Below are 15,029 nucleotides of genomic sequence, written 5' to 3' on the forward strand. Positions count from 1 at the left end.
TGGCTTTATATTCAGGTCTTCTGTTCTGTTCCACTGGTCTTCATTCTGTTTTTGTGCCAGTACCATGCTGTTTTTATTGCTATTGCTTTGTAATATAGTTTGAAGTCAGGTATTGTGATACCTCCAGCATTGTTTTTTTAGCTGAGTATTACCTCAGCTATTCATGGTTTCTTGTGTTTCCAAATGAATTTTAGGGTAGATTTTTCAATCTCTTTGATGAATGTCATTGGGATTTTGATGGGAATTGCATTGAACATGTAGATTGCTTTTGGTAGTGTAGCCATTTTTACTATGCTGATTCTACCAATCCATGAGCATGGGAGATCTCTCCACCTTCTGTATTCTTCCCCAATCTCCTTCTTCAGGGGTTTGTAGTTCTCTTTGTAGAGGTCATTCACATCCTTTGTTAAGTTTACTCCTAGGTATTTGATTTTTTTGAGGCTATTGTAAATGGAATTGTTTGCATATATTCTTTCTCAGTTTGTTTGTTATTAGTGTATACAAATGCTAATGATTTTTGTAAGCTGATTTTATATCCTGCCACCTGCTGTAGGTGTTGATGATATCTAGGAGTTTTGGGATAGAGTTTTTTTGGGTCTTTAAGGTATAGGATCATATCGTCTGCAAATAGGGATATTTTGACAGTTTCTTTACCTACTTGTATTCCTTTTATTCCTTCTTCTTTTTTTTTTGTGTGTGTATATCCCATATTTTATTTGTTTTTTTTTTCATTTTTCTTTTATTATTCATATGTGCATACAAGGCTTGGTTCATTTCTCCCCCCTGCCCCCACCCCCTCCCTTCTTCTTTCCTAATTGCTCTGGCTAGGAATTCCGGTACTATATTGAATGGAAGTGGGGATAGTAGGCACCCTTGTCTCATTCCTGATTTTAGGGGAAATGGTTTCAGTTTTTCTCCATTAAGTATGATGTTGGCTGTAGGTTTGTCATATATAGCTTTTATAATGTTGAGGTACTTTCCTTCCATTCCTAGTTTTCTTAGAATTTTTATCATGAAATGGTGTTGGATCTTGTCAAAGGCTTTTTCTGCATCTATTGAGATGATCAAGTGGTTTTTGTCTTTGCTTCTGTTAATGTGCTGTATTATATTTATAGATTTGCATATGTTGAACCACCCCTGCATCCCTGGGATGAAGCCTACTTGGTCTTGGTGAATAATCTTTTTGATGTGTTGTTGAATTCGGTTTGCCATTATTTTGTTGAATATTTTTGCATCGATGTTCATTAAGGAGATTGGCCTATAGTTCTCCTTTTTGGAGGTGTCTTTGCCTGGTTTTGGGATGAGTGTAATACTGGCTTCATAAAATGAGTTAGGCAGGTTTCCTTCCCTTTTATTTCGTGGATCAGTTTAAGGAGGGTTGGTTTCAGTTCTTCTTTAAAGGTCTGGTAGAATTCAGCAGAGAATCCATCAGGTCCTGGACTTTTCTTTTTTGGGAATCTCTTAATTGCTGCTTCAATTTCGTTTTGTGTTATAGATCTATTCAGGTGATAAATGTCCTCTTGGTTCAATTTGGATGATCGTAACTATCTAGAAATCTGTCCATTTCTTCAAGATTTTCAAATTTATTTGAATATAGGTTCTGATGATTTCCTGGATTTCTGTGGTGTTTGTTGTTTTCTCCCCTTTTGCATTTCTGGTTTTATTGATTGGGTTTTTTTCTCTCATCTTAGTCAGGTTTGCCAGGGGTCTGTGGATCTTGTTGATTTTTTCAAAGAACCAACATTTTGTTTCATTAATTCTTTTTTTGTTGTTGTTTCTATTTCATTGATTTCAGCTCTTATTTTTATTATTTCTCTCCTTCTGTTTGTTTTGGGATTTGCTTGTTCTTGTTTTTCTAGGAGTTTGAGATGTAGCATCAGGTCATTGATTTGAGATCTTTCTGTCCTTTTAATATATGCACCCATGGCTATAAACTTTCCTCTCAGGACTGCCTTTGCTGTGTCCCATAGGTTCCAGTAAGTCATGTTTTCATTTTCATTAACTTCTAGGAACCTTTTAATTTTCTCTTTTATTTCATCAATGACCCGCTGATCATTGAGCAATGTGTTGTTCAGTTTCCAGCTGTTTGAATGTTTTCTGCTATTATTTTTGTTGTTGAGTTCTAGTTTTAATGCATTGTGGTCAGATAGAATGCATGGTGTATTATTTCTATTTTCTTATATTTGATGAGGGTTGCTTTGTGCCCTAAGATATGATCAGTTTTGGAGTAGGCTCCATGGGCTGCTGAGAAGAATATATATTGTGCTGAAGTTGGATGAAATATTCTGTAGACATCAGCTAGGTCCATTTGATCTATGGTATGATTTAGATATAAGATTTCTGTATTGGTTTTTTGTTTGGATGACCTATATGGGGGTATTTAAGTCTCCTACTACCACTCTGTTGGAGTTTATATATGTTTTTAGTTCCTTCAAAGTATGTTTGATGAAGTTGGGAGCATTGACATTGGGTGCATATAGGTTGATAATTGTTATTTCCTTTTGGTGTATTTCCCCTTTATTAGTATGGAATGTCCTTTATTATCTCATTTGGGCAATGTAGGTTTGAAGTCTACTTTGTCAGAGATAAGTATTGCTACTCCTGCCTGTTCTAGGGGACCATTGGCTTGGTAAATCTTCTTCCAGCCTTTCACCCTAAGCCAGTGCTTGTTTCTGTTGGTGAGATGGGTCTCCTGTAAGTAACACATTGTTGGCTCTTCCTTTTTAATTCAGTTTGTCAAACGGTGTCTTTCGAAGGGGGAATTAAGTCCGTTAACATTCAGTGTTAGTACTGATAGGTATGTGGTGATTCCTGTCATTTAGTTGTCTTAGTTGTTTGAAGGTTTGATTGTGTGTACCTAAGTTGAGGTTACTCTCTACTTTCTTGCTTTTTCTTTTCCTGTAGTTTGGTGCTGCCTGCCCTTTCATGGTTATGTTGGGTTTCACTTTCTGTGTGCAGAATCCCTTGAAGAGTCTTTTGTAGTGGTGGCTTTGTGGTCACATATTGTTTTAGTTTCTACTTATCATGGAAGACTTTTATTGCTCCATCTATTTTGAATGATAGTTTTGCTGGGTAGAGTATCCTGGGGTTGAAGTTATTTTCATTCAGTGCCTGGAAGATCTCACCCCAAGCTCTTCTTGCTTTTAATGTTTCTGTTAAGAAGTCTTCTGTGATTTTGCTGGGTTTACCTTTGTATGTTATTTGTTTTTCTCTCTTACAGCCTCAATATTCTTTCTCTAATTTCTGTACTTGTTTTTTAATGATGATATTCCGTGGGATAGTTCTATTTTGATCTGGTCTGTTTGGTGTTCTGGAGGCCTCTTGCATCTGTATGAGAATAGATTTCTCTAGATTTGGGATATTTTCTGTTATTATTTTGTTGAATATATTATGCATTCCCTTAGCTTGCACCTCTTCTCCTTCTTCAATGTCCATGATTCTCAAGTTTGGCCTTTTGATGGAGATGGTGAGTTCTTGCATTTTCTTTTCACAGGTTTTGAGTTAACTAATAGTTCTTTGGTTTTTCCTTTAATTACCATTTAAGTTATTTTCATTCAGTGCCCAGAAGATCTCACTCCATGCTTCTCTTGCTTTTAAGGTTTCCATTGAGAAATTTGTTGTGATTTTGATGGGTTTACCTTTGTATGTTATTTGTTTTGTTCTCTCTTACAGCCTTCAATATTCTTTCTCTATACTCTGTGCTTGTTGTTTTAATGATAATATGTCATGGGGTAGTTTTATTTTGGTCATGTCTGTTTGGTATCCTGGAGGCTTCCTGTATCTGAATGGGTATAGTTTTTTCTAGAGTTGGGAAATTTTCCGTTATTATTTTGTTGAATATATTATGCATTCCCTTCGCTTGCACCTCTTCTCCTTCTTCGATGCCCATGATTCTCAGGTTTGGTCTTTTGATGGTGTTGGTGAATTCATGCATATCCCTTTCACAGATCTTGAATTGTCTGACTAGTAGTTCTTCAGTTTTTCCTTTAATTACCATTTCATCTTCAAGTTCTGAGATTCTGTCTTGTGCTTGTTCTAATCTGCTGGAGTGGCCTTCTATTTTTTTTTATTTCTGCTTCATTTCTTTTTTTTTGGGTCATTTCCTCTTTAATATTGTTAATTTTCAACCTGATTTCATTTACCTTTCTATTTATGGTGTTCTTTGTTTCACTCTGATGTTTATTCAGGGTTTCTTTGGTTTCTTTTATTTGTTTTTGTGCTTTCTCATATTCTTTATTTTGTTGTCTTGGAATTTCTTGAGTGTCTCCTGTACATTTTGGTTGACCCTATCCAGTATCATCTCTGTGAAATTCTCATTGATTACTTGCAGGATTTCTTCTTTCAGAGTGTTCTTGTGGGCTTCATTGGGTTCCTTGGTACAGTTTCTCTCTCTTTTTTTTTTTGAGTCTGAATCTGGGTATCTGTTTTCTTCATTTCCCTCTGGTTCCTGTACTAATTTGTTATTGGGGGAAAATGGTTTCCATCCTTTTTCCATCTTCCCATCATTCCACTTGGTGCTGTCACTGTCCCTGTACTGTGTATAATTTAGTATTATCTAGCTTGCAATAGTAAAAGTAATGATATCTAGAATGGAAGAGTAATAGGAAAAAGAAAGCAAAGGAAGAAAAGAAAAAAGAAAAAAATAAAGAACCAAAGAAATTAACAGGGAGAGATAGTGTACTAATCAACAGTGAACTAAACAAGCATTTAGAGAGAAATAGAAAAAAGAAGAGAGAAAAAGAAAAAATATCCCAGGACCAGATGCAATGAAGGTTCAGTCTTAGTAGTTCTGGTGTTACTCCTTCAGCATCCAGTCCTGGTGTTGGTGTTTGAGTAGTAGCTCTGTCATTATCTGTTGGTCTACTTCTCCCAGGCAGGTTAAGAGCCAGCATCTGGTGGCATGGGAGCCTTCCTGGTTTCTCTGTGTAACGTGGTGTGGAGAAGCTATGTGTGGGCTGGGAGTTCAGGGTGTCAGAGGTTTGCTTCTTCTTGGTGGTTTTTCCTGCCAGGTGTGTCTCCAGTGTCTCAGCAAGATTTTTGCTTTACAGAGCTCATGCTATCTGCTTCCTCCCTCTAGCTGCCATCTTGGATTTCCTCCTAGACTTGCTATTAAAATTACTTTTGAGGCAGATTTTCAACAAATAGATTAACTAGCATGTAACCTCATTTACATATAATAATCTCAGTTATTGGTTGCTTTGTGGTTTTCTTTCCTACGAGCTGTGTGAGAAGCATGAACTGACTTAGCTTCCACATGCTGCAGTCTAGATGTGTGGTGCAGGGCTGGGCTGATGCGCCACACCCCAGCACAAACACAGGGTTGGTAAGATTTCCTAGAGTCCAAATAAAGATGGTGGCTGGTGGGCTCTATTATCTGAATAACATGGGAGTCTGCAGCCTCAGGAAGACTGCTTTTGTTGATGTCTTTGGTCTCAGCTGCCTTCCCCATTCTTCTTTCCTTAGGCTGTGATAAGCACTGCCTGCCTGGTGTCTTTAGGTCTTGATGAAGTGGCAGATTCTAGGCTGAGGAGTCCTCACCTGCATCTCACTGGATTCTTCAGAGCCCTGGTAGCAGCATCCATACTTGTTGGAAGTCTCTCTGTTCAAGACCTAATGTGACTATTTACTCTCTCCAGATGGGATCTTTTTTGTCTTTGATATGCCCACTGAGATGCTGATCCAATGTGTTGAAAAGTAGGTTGTAAACTCCTAAACAGCAAGTCCAGTTCTAAGCAAATAAATGAGTTACAAACTTGGCTATCTCTATGGCTCACTGGCAGTTTTGGTCCATTCCTTGATACTCTACATTTATTGGGAAGGCTTGGGATCTGAATTCTGTTGTGTACACCAGGACCTCCAGACCAGTCCTCTTTTCTCATTCCCCTGATGGATAAGAATGCTGTAAGTCATCCACTGTGAAGTTTCAGATACAACTGGCAGAGTACATTTTTTGGTGGTGGTACTGGGAATTGAACTCAGGGCTTCATACTTGCTAAGCTGTTTTTCTACCTCTTGGCCACTCTGCAATTTTAAGAAATTAATGAGAATTAATTTAAAGAAGTTAATGGGACAAAATTAAGTCAAAGAAAAGACCTGTTTCCTCTACAAAGACAGTCACATTTCTCAAGATGATTCTGTTGGATTGAAGACCATCCCAGGGGCAGCTAGGAGCCATGTGTTGAAGGTGTCAGGACCACAAGAGGGAAATGCCTTGTGTCACCAAGTCAATGCTAGAGGGAAATTTCTGTGGGCTGGTGAAGCAATACTAATTCTGATTGATTTCTGTCAAACACTTACAATTGAAATTCATGTCAGTGGATTAATATTTGCATGAAAGTCCTTCAGGTCAATTCTCCTGGCTACCTTGACTGACAAATAGAAATGCAGGATGGTGCCTACAGAAGAGGGATAGTCCTGCAAACTTTGTAGCTAAGATCATCTTCTAAGTTGTAGAAGGAAAATTCACATCAGAAGAAGTCTCATCCAGGGACATAGTAACACAGGGTCCCTCACTGCAGGGCACCCCACAGTTGTACCTGCCCCATTCACATGTGAACAATGAACAACAGCATCATTTGACTTTGAACTGCTACAATTCTTGTAAGCTCAAGTGAATCTTAGAGTGGTTAGAAGTCACAGGTTGGTCTCCTCTGACTATAATCAGCTATTTCCATTTCCTCAGTACTCTGCACAATACTATATTTTTCTATTGGTCTAGTGACCAGGGGAAGAGTTAGAAGGCACAGTTTTATTGAACTTGACCTCCCAGTTGATGACATTCAGCTGAGTCTCTCTTTGTTCATTGCTGTTACCTACAAAGAGCTGCCTTGTCCAATGTGACATCTTCTGGGAACAGTCTATATCCACGGACTGGTCTATAAGAGGCTCAGCTTCAGACTCAAAGTGGAGACACTGCGAGGGGCCATCCCATCCCTTCTGCAGATCTCCTAACATGATCAGCTGAGATAGCTCATGCAGATGGATCACAGCTCAGTTACTCCATTTCCCTGTTTTACTGCTTTCCCTTTCCAACATGTTCTGGTACCAAAGACCATCCTGATACATTTCATACAGGAAAGTTCTGTCTCTGAATGTGCATCCCAACGGAATGACCTAGAACAGGCAGGAGGCACAAATAGATCAGATCTGGGGACTTACAGGAGCTGACGGTAGTACCAAAGCAATTTAATGTGGCATACATTTTTAAATCATAGATCTTAAGAACACAGATCCCATAGCCACATTAGCTAGACTCGCACCCTGGCTCTGTCAATTACTAGCTCTGTGATTTTATTCCAAGTTATTTAACTTCTATGACCCTCAGTTACCACAACTGCAACATAGAAATAATAGCATCCAGTTCAGTGAATTATGGGAAGGATTATATAACTTAACATTTGAAAAAAACTTGAAACTTCCTGGTCCATAATAATAATTGCTTAATTTAATGAATTAATAAAACAGAGTCAAAGAAACCTGATTTTCTGTTTGTACTTTGTCGTGTTTCCAAGCTATCTTTGTCCCACGGATAATTTGTTTTCTATTTCTCTGTATATTTATTATTTATCATTTGCTGTTGGTGTTTAGCTAATATCTTTATATTATACATACTTTTGATTACCATGAAGGGTGGAAAACTTGCTGCTGAAAAATTTCTACTCAAGGACATAGTAGAAAATAATTATTCTTTGAATTGAGAATACTATTGCTTCTATTTCTTAATATTTTTTCTTTTTCCATAAAAATATAAAGACCACTCCCTATCCTTTATGGGAAAATAATTAACTTGTACTTCTTCTCTATGATTCAAAAAAGCTCAATAATGTCACACTGCTATGGTTTGAGTGTGTCCCACAAGGGGTCATGTGCAGGAAGCTTGTTCCCCATGTGGTGATGTGAGAGGTGGTGGAACCTTTGAGAGGCAGAGCCTAATGGGAAGTGATAGCATCACTATCCTCAGAAGAGACTGATACTGGTTTTTGGGAGTAAGTTCTCTCAAGAATGAGTTGTGATAAAAAAGGCAAGCCTGGACCTTGGATCATGCCCTGGCTTCCTGTGTCCCAATGTGGTCTCTCCCTCTTGCATGTTCCCCTGCCATGAGGCCATCAACCATGGTGTGATGCAGTGCAGGGGCCTTCACCAGAGTTTGTGCCATACTGTTTGGATTTTCAGCCTCCAAAATTGTGAACTAAATAAACCTACTTTCTTTACAAATTACTCAGCTTTGAGTATTTAGTTTTAGCAGCAAAAAAGTGACTGACATAGCCACTTATCAAAAATCATTTTATATTAGTAATTCTCAGTCAGAGATAATTTTGCACTTAGCAATACCTGGTGACATTTTTGGTTCTCATAACCAGGGATAAGGTACTATGGAATCTAGCAGGTAGAAGAAAGTGATGCTATTTAACATTCTAAAGTTCATAAGACTGTCTCACCCTCCCCAAAACAACAAAGAACTGTACTGACCAAAATGTCAATAGTGCCAGCACTGAGAAACTTTGACATGTAAGGTTCACATTACTCCACTCTACTTCCAAAGACTTTGACCGGATTTATCCAGTTTTAATGAACTATCTTTTAAAACTAAATATACATTAAAAATGCATTAAACATAATTATGGTCAGAATAATTATATTATTAGATGCTAATGGCTCCAATCTGATGTCAGTGTTGCTCTCTGTCTAGTTCCTAGGGTTTTTTGTCTTCTTCCTTTCTTAAAATGCTAGTTCCTTGAGCTGTAGATTCTTACCTGCTGAATGCTGTGTAAGTAGAGTCAAGTCAATTTGTGTCTCCTGGGTACACATTTTGGAATGGTCAGAGGACCTTACCTAACTTAATAGCATTGAATGTACAAACTGAAATGTCAATAAATACTTTCAAGTGATAAGCACCAAAAACCTTCTCATCTCTTTTATGTTGCTAATCATTTATTGCTACATTGAGTTGTTATGATGATGTGAGATAACTGAATAGAAAGGACACCAAAAATATACCGACATGATCAGAGGGCTTCTGTAAACTCTTCATAAATGCTTCCTTCAGCTGGCCCTGAGAAAGGACAAGATGTCCCTGTGGGGCATTTATTAGTTCATAAAATTATCCTAGGCCAGAATAACCATTTGTTTTCTGTCTTTTCTATTATAAACCTAGGAGATTCAGACAGTAAGAAAGATGGGAGTCCCAGTGCCAGGGACAGAAGGTGTGGGAATTTTCATCTATGATAGGAGAATTTGATGAGATTTAGTAGTCTTTGACATTAATCCCATGAAATCCTAGCATTTTGTAGGGGTAGAAAACGAGGTCTATCTACATTTTTATTTCAGTCAAAATTTAATAGTGTAGTCCTTGATTTGTCTTGAATTTTTTTCCTGACATCTAAGAAAAGCCAGACAAAGACTTTGAAGCATGGATGAGAAGGGGAAAATGACTAGGTTCTCATTTTCCAAGAGTATGGTGGCACCCATATGAAGAAAAATTGCAGATAAACAGGACCAGAGACAGGAAGATGTATTATAAATTCATCAAAGTCATCCAGATAAGAAATGATGGAGGCCCAAACTCGAACAGCTATAGGTTTAATGGAAAAGAAGACATGGATTGAAACTCAGTGTGGAATTAGAACGTACAGGTCTTGCCCATCAATCAGGTGTAGAAGGTGGAGAGGCAAGAGAGAATGATGAGTGAAGAAGGGATGCTCAGGACACCTCCACAAAGCTGAGATCAGTTGAAGAGGCACGTGTTAATGCTATTAATGAAACAATAGAAATCACAGTCAGCCTGAGGACTTCGGGGAAAATGACAAGTTGAGTGGAGTTGTTTATGTAGAGGTGACTATGCAGATATAATAAGGAAATGGATTCAATAAGCAGGTTTGCTGCTTAGAGAATGGTGAGGATAGAAAATTTTGAGGTCATTGGGACAGAGTAATGAATAAAACCAAAAATATCAATTTATTTGTCTGAGTCTCACTCAAATCTCACACAAATGAAATCAGGAGACTTGGGTCTCCTGACCTGACAATAGTTCCGCATGAGAAAGGTGGTGTTACTTCTATGGGACCATCAAGAAAATACACATCTATGCATTGAGATGTGTTTCCCTTTCTATTATTGTTGATGTATTTTAAATTGACATATATCTTCATAGTGTTAAATGTTTAAATGCAAGTAATTGTATCCAATAAATGTATCACATTTTATCTACTCTTGTTTCATAAATGCTTCACCATTATAATATGTTCTTATAACCATTTATTTTTATAGCTTATCATTAATATAGTCCATTTTAGCATAATAATGTTTACAATTTTAAAGTAAGCAAATTACTTGAGAGATACAATGCTCCCAGGTTATTTGTGCATTCCTGAGACAATCTGGGAAATGTGGTGAGCGGAAGTGGAATTGGGTGGAGTCTGGAAAGTTGACTTTCAGTCTGCCTATAATCCACTTGGAAGGAAGAACATCAACCCATGTAAAAGTTAATGCATCTGCATGAACGGAAATCAATTGAATTGATTTTTGAGGTGCTTGTTCCTTTACTGCCATTTCAAAACTCAATAGCATGTAATGTTCTAGAAAAGGGTCATTACAGACAATGACAGAAAACAACAACATCAAAGTGTTACTTAATGCATGAAAATCACACATTAGCAAAAACCCTTTCATTATACAAGTTTTCAGTGAAATTTGAAGTTTTAATTTAATCATAAATCTATAATATGCAAGGGATCTTGTGCTTTCTAGTACCAAGAAATCCATTCTTCCACTGGTGTGTGAAAGATTTAAATGACCAGAGACTCTGAACACTAATAGCTTTCCTCTTTTTTCCCTCTTGTTTTGCAGCATGTCTCTGATTGCCCAAAGGACTTTGAGGAGTGTTTTTGAGCACATTTAAGAATTAAACACTAAAATTCTACTAAATCATAATGACAACATGATAAAATATCTATAGCCAATATGCTCACCAAATTATGACAACAAAACTTTCTTTATTCCATGAAAAATAAAGAGAAGAATCGGTAACTAAACTTTATATTCAGTTTTTATCCTTATAAGAACATTTTAACCTGTCTGGCAGCATTTTAAGCAACCAACTGAAGTACCTAAATTATATTTGTAACAATTTCAGGCTAACTACATTATATTTGGGTACCACTATTTTGTGGTTTATAAATTGAGATTGTAAACATATAATAAATATATGTATATGTACATACATACATATGTTCATGTGTTCAAGTGATTAAAAAAACAAAAGAGAAAATATGTTCCTTAACCATTTCCACATAACACAGTAATGTCAACTGAATGTCAGAAAAAATTAAAATAACCAGAAAATAGATTCTTACATAAGGATATATGTCATTAGTATTTAGATATATTCTCTTCAAATCTCCTTCAGATATTAGCCTAAGTCATCCCTAGAAAATGGAAAGTTTGTGGCCCTAAAACTTCTGCTGCCATGATTGGGCCATGTGGAGGTGGCCATGTATGCAAGAGAAGAACAGTCCTCCCATTGCCCCATAACAGGAGAAGAGCAATGGAAGAGCACACCCTCTTCCTGGGTAGTGTATGATTCACCTCTCCATAGAACGAACATGAGGTCTGTGATCCAGAACTGTCTCAACCCAAGATCCCTGGATCCTCCAGAACTGCTGCATCTCATTGCTTTTTTCTTTTCTAGAGTTCAGTTTATAAATCCACCACCTGTCCCCTTCCACTAAAGGACAACTGAGAATGGCAGTTGGGAGGAAAAGGAGAAATACTCTAAAAACCCAAATGGGAAGCTAGAATTGGCAAGCATGCAATACATTTTAGTCTAGGACCACATTCAGTCTTCATAAAACCCCAGTGAGATGGGCAACATCTCCATTTCACACAGGATGAAAACTAATGTCTTAAAAGTTAAGTAGCATATCCTGCTTACAGAGGCAACGAGGGCTCGTGGAAATGCAAACCCTAGTCCTTCTAGCACCAAAGGCCACATCTTTTGTAAGTTGCATTCTTTCACCAACACTTCAAATGACTTTTTAATTTTAAAATTATATTTGTTTTGTATATGGGCTTATCGAGAGTAACAAACAGAATAGTGGTTTGTACACAGATGGTTAAGGATTCCTATTTGAGGTTTTTAGTGATTTTTATAATAAAGTAATTAAGTGAGTTTTAAAAAATTTTTATTTGCATCTATTAATTGGACAAAGGGATTTCATTGTGATATTTCCACATACATATACATACAATGAACCCAATTAAATTCACCCCCTCTCACTTCCTCTCATCACCTCTCCCCTCTCCTTATAACTCTTTCAACAGGTTTCATTGTTCTATTTCCATAAGTATTTATAATATACTTTGACAGTGTTCACCACTCCTGTGCCCTTTCCCTTGTCCTACCCACTCCAGCTCGTACTGTCCCCAGGCAGAACCCATTTTATTTATTTATTTATTTTTAAGTTTTATTTTTATTTAGTTTTTTTCTTGCCCCATGTCTCCCCATTCACAATACAAACCAGGCACATGGCTTGGTCTGATGAGTATGCAGGGTAGGTTTACTTTCCCTCCTCTTTCTATACAGTTAGTGTAAGAACACAGCCTGTGGTAAACACCAGGAGGCCACAGAACCCGTTTTACCTTCTTATCATGCAATTTTAAGGATTTCACATATGACAGAGAATGTGCAATATTTGTCCTGGCTTATTTAACCTAATATTATGGTCTCCATTGTCCTGCAAATGATGACTTTTCATTCTTCTTTATGGCTGAATGATACTCCACTGTGTATAGATACCACATTTTTTATCCATTCATCAGTTGTTGGGCAACTAGGCTGGTTCCATATTTTGGCTATTGTGAGTAGTGTTGTAATAAACATGGGTGTGCAGGTGTCTCCACTGTCACAGTATGTTTGTTGACTTGCCCAGGAGTGGTATAGCAGGATTGTATGGTAGGTCTACTTTTGGATTTTAAAGAAAACTTCATACTGATTTCCATAGTGGTTGCACTGATTTACATTCTCACCAAAAGTGTGCAAGGGTCTCGTTTCCCCCACATCCTTGCTAGCATTATTTGTTTTTTGTTTTCTTGATAATAACAAACTGACTGGGGTGAGATGGAATCTCAGTGATGTTTTGATTTGCATTTCCTTTATGACTAAGGATGTTGAATATTTCTTTGTATTTGTTAGCCATTTGTACTTCTTTTGAAAACTTGCCCATTTATTAATTGGGTTATTCATTCTTTTGGTATTTAATTTTTGGAGCATTTCATAAAGTGATTTTCAATGCACATTAAAATTTGAGAAAAACAGCCTTTGCCACTTTGTCCTAAAGTTTGTTGCAAGCATATGACTAAAACATGAATGAGTACGTGTAACTCTGCTCTCCAAGCATATCATCATAAACACTTCTAGTAAGGGACAAACACAGCAGATGTGTCCTTCTGTCAACTTCGAGCTGCCTAAAGTAGACCACTCCTTTCCACTGAGGTCAACCTCATCCATTGTGACACTCAGCTTTAGCTCTTTTGGTATTTAATTTTTGGAGCATTTCATAAAGTGATTTTCAATGCACATTAAAATTTGAGAAAAACAGCCTTTGCCACTTTGTCCTAAAGTTTGTTGCAAGCATATGACTAAAACATGAATGAGTACGTGTAACTCTGCTCTCCAAGCATATCATCATAAACACTTCTAGTAAGGGACAAACACAGCAGATGTGTCCTTCTGTCAACTTCAAGCTGCCTAAAGTAGACCACTCCTTTCCACTGAGGTCAACCTCATCCATTGTGACACTCAGCTTTAGCTCTGCCATAACTTCCTCAACCATCATGCATTTACATTTGCCTCTTCCGTCAGTTTACACAGAACTTTTACCCCGGCTTTCTTCTTAATTAGCTCAGCAATGAAAACAGCACTACTTTGTCATTGTCCATCTTCTTGGTTTATCTGGGAACATTTTTCTCTCATTATCTTTTGGACCCATTTTGCGGGTTCTGCTAAACCAGACCAGTGGCAAGAGTTTCACAATACCCACTGAGTCATAGAATTTCTGTTCTACAGTTACTTCCTGAAAACTAAGCCAAAAAACACACTTACTTCCCCTACTGCCTTTTCCTATGATTCCAGGTGAAATTCTTCCATTTCCAACTTGCTTACATTCATGAACTCTGCTCATGCTCAAAATACAATAGTTTTTTTTTTTTTGGTGGGACTGGGGGTTTGAACTCAGGGCTTTGCATTTGCAAAGTGGATGCTCTACCTCTTCAGCCACACCTCCAGTTCAAAGTACAATTTATCTTGACTTAATCCTCATTTACTAGGTTTTTCTTAAGTGGTGCATCTCTGAGATGGTTTTATAGCTAATTAATTATAGTTAGGGAAAAACAACAACAAAAAACGAGTTGTCTCATTTAGACACCAAAATCTGCCTGAAAACATTTTCCTAAAAGCCAGTATTTGTGGTTAATGGCACTAGCACTCTTGGTAAATGAAAGTAGAAATGCAGGAATCTTATGAAGATGATACTACAGTTGCCATGATTCTATCTCAAGATCTTACATACACACTAAAATATTTTCCTGAGAAATATATATCAATGACTCACTATAGGAAAAAACAATGGAGGGAATTTATCAAAATATTGTAGGTTATTTGCCTAAGCTTGTAGATCAATCCTTTGAGAACTTCTAAATACATTCGTAGAAAGGTGTATGTTCAATCTTATGATTTGATACATGTATTTGAGAATCAATGTGAGAGAAGATGTGACCATGGAATTTGAAGTCAGAGTGATGCATTTATTACCTTGGAAATGGAAGAAGGAAGTTATGAGCTAAGCAATGCAGGATGCCTCTAGAAGTAAGAAAAGACAAGAAAATGCATGACATATATATGTACATATATATGTCATATATACATATATATATATATATTTCTTGCAATACACAATGTTAAATCAATTAAATAGAAATGTTAAATTTCCAGAATGAAAGGCATTTCAAGAAGTGTGAAATCTGTGGGCATTTGC

At 37.1% G+C, this 15,029-nt stretch overlaps 1 non-coding gene across 1 annotated transcript; it reads right to left on the reverse strand.

The window, feature by feature from the left end:
- Positions 1-12,488: 12,488 nt before the first annotated feature.
- LOC141417728 (small nucleolar RNA SNORA51) lies at positions 12,489-12,620 on the reverse strand. Its single transcript, XR_012442367.1, has one exon. It is a non-coding gene; the product is annotated as a small nucleolar RNA SNORA51 (small nucleolar RNA).
- Positions 12,621-15,029: the final 2,409 nt, after the last annotated feature.

Source organism: Castor canadensis, chromosome 15, assembly GCF_047511655.1.
Source record: "Castor canadensis chromosome 15, mCasCan1.hap1v2, whole genome shotgun sequence".
Classification (NCBI taxonomy): domain Eukaryota; kingdom Metazoa; phylum Chordata; class Mammalia; order Rodentia; family Castoridae; genus Castor; species Castor canadensis.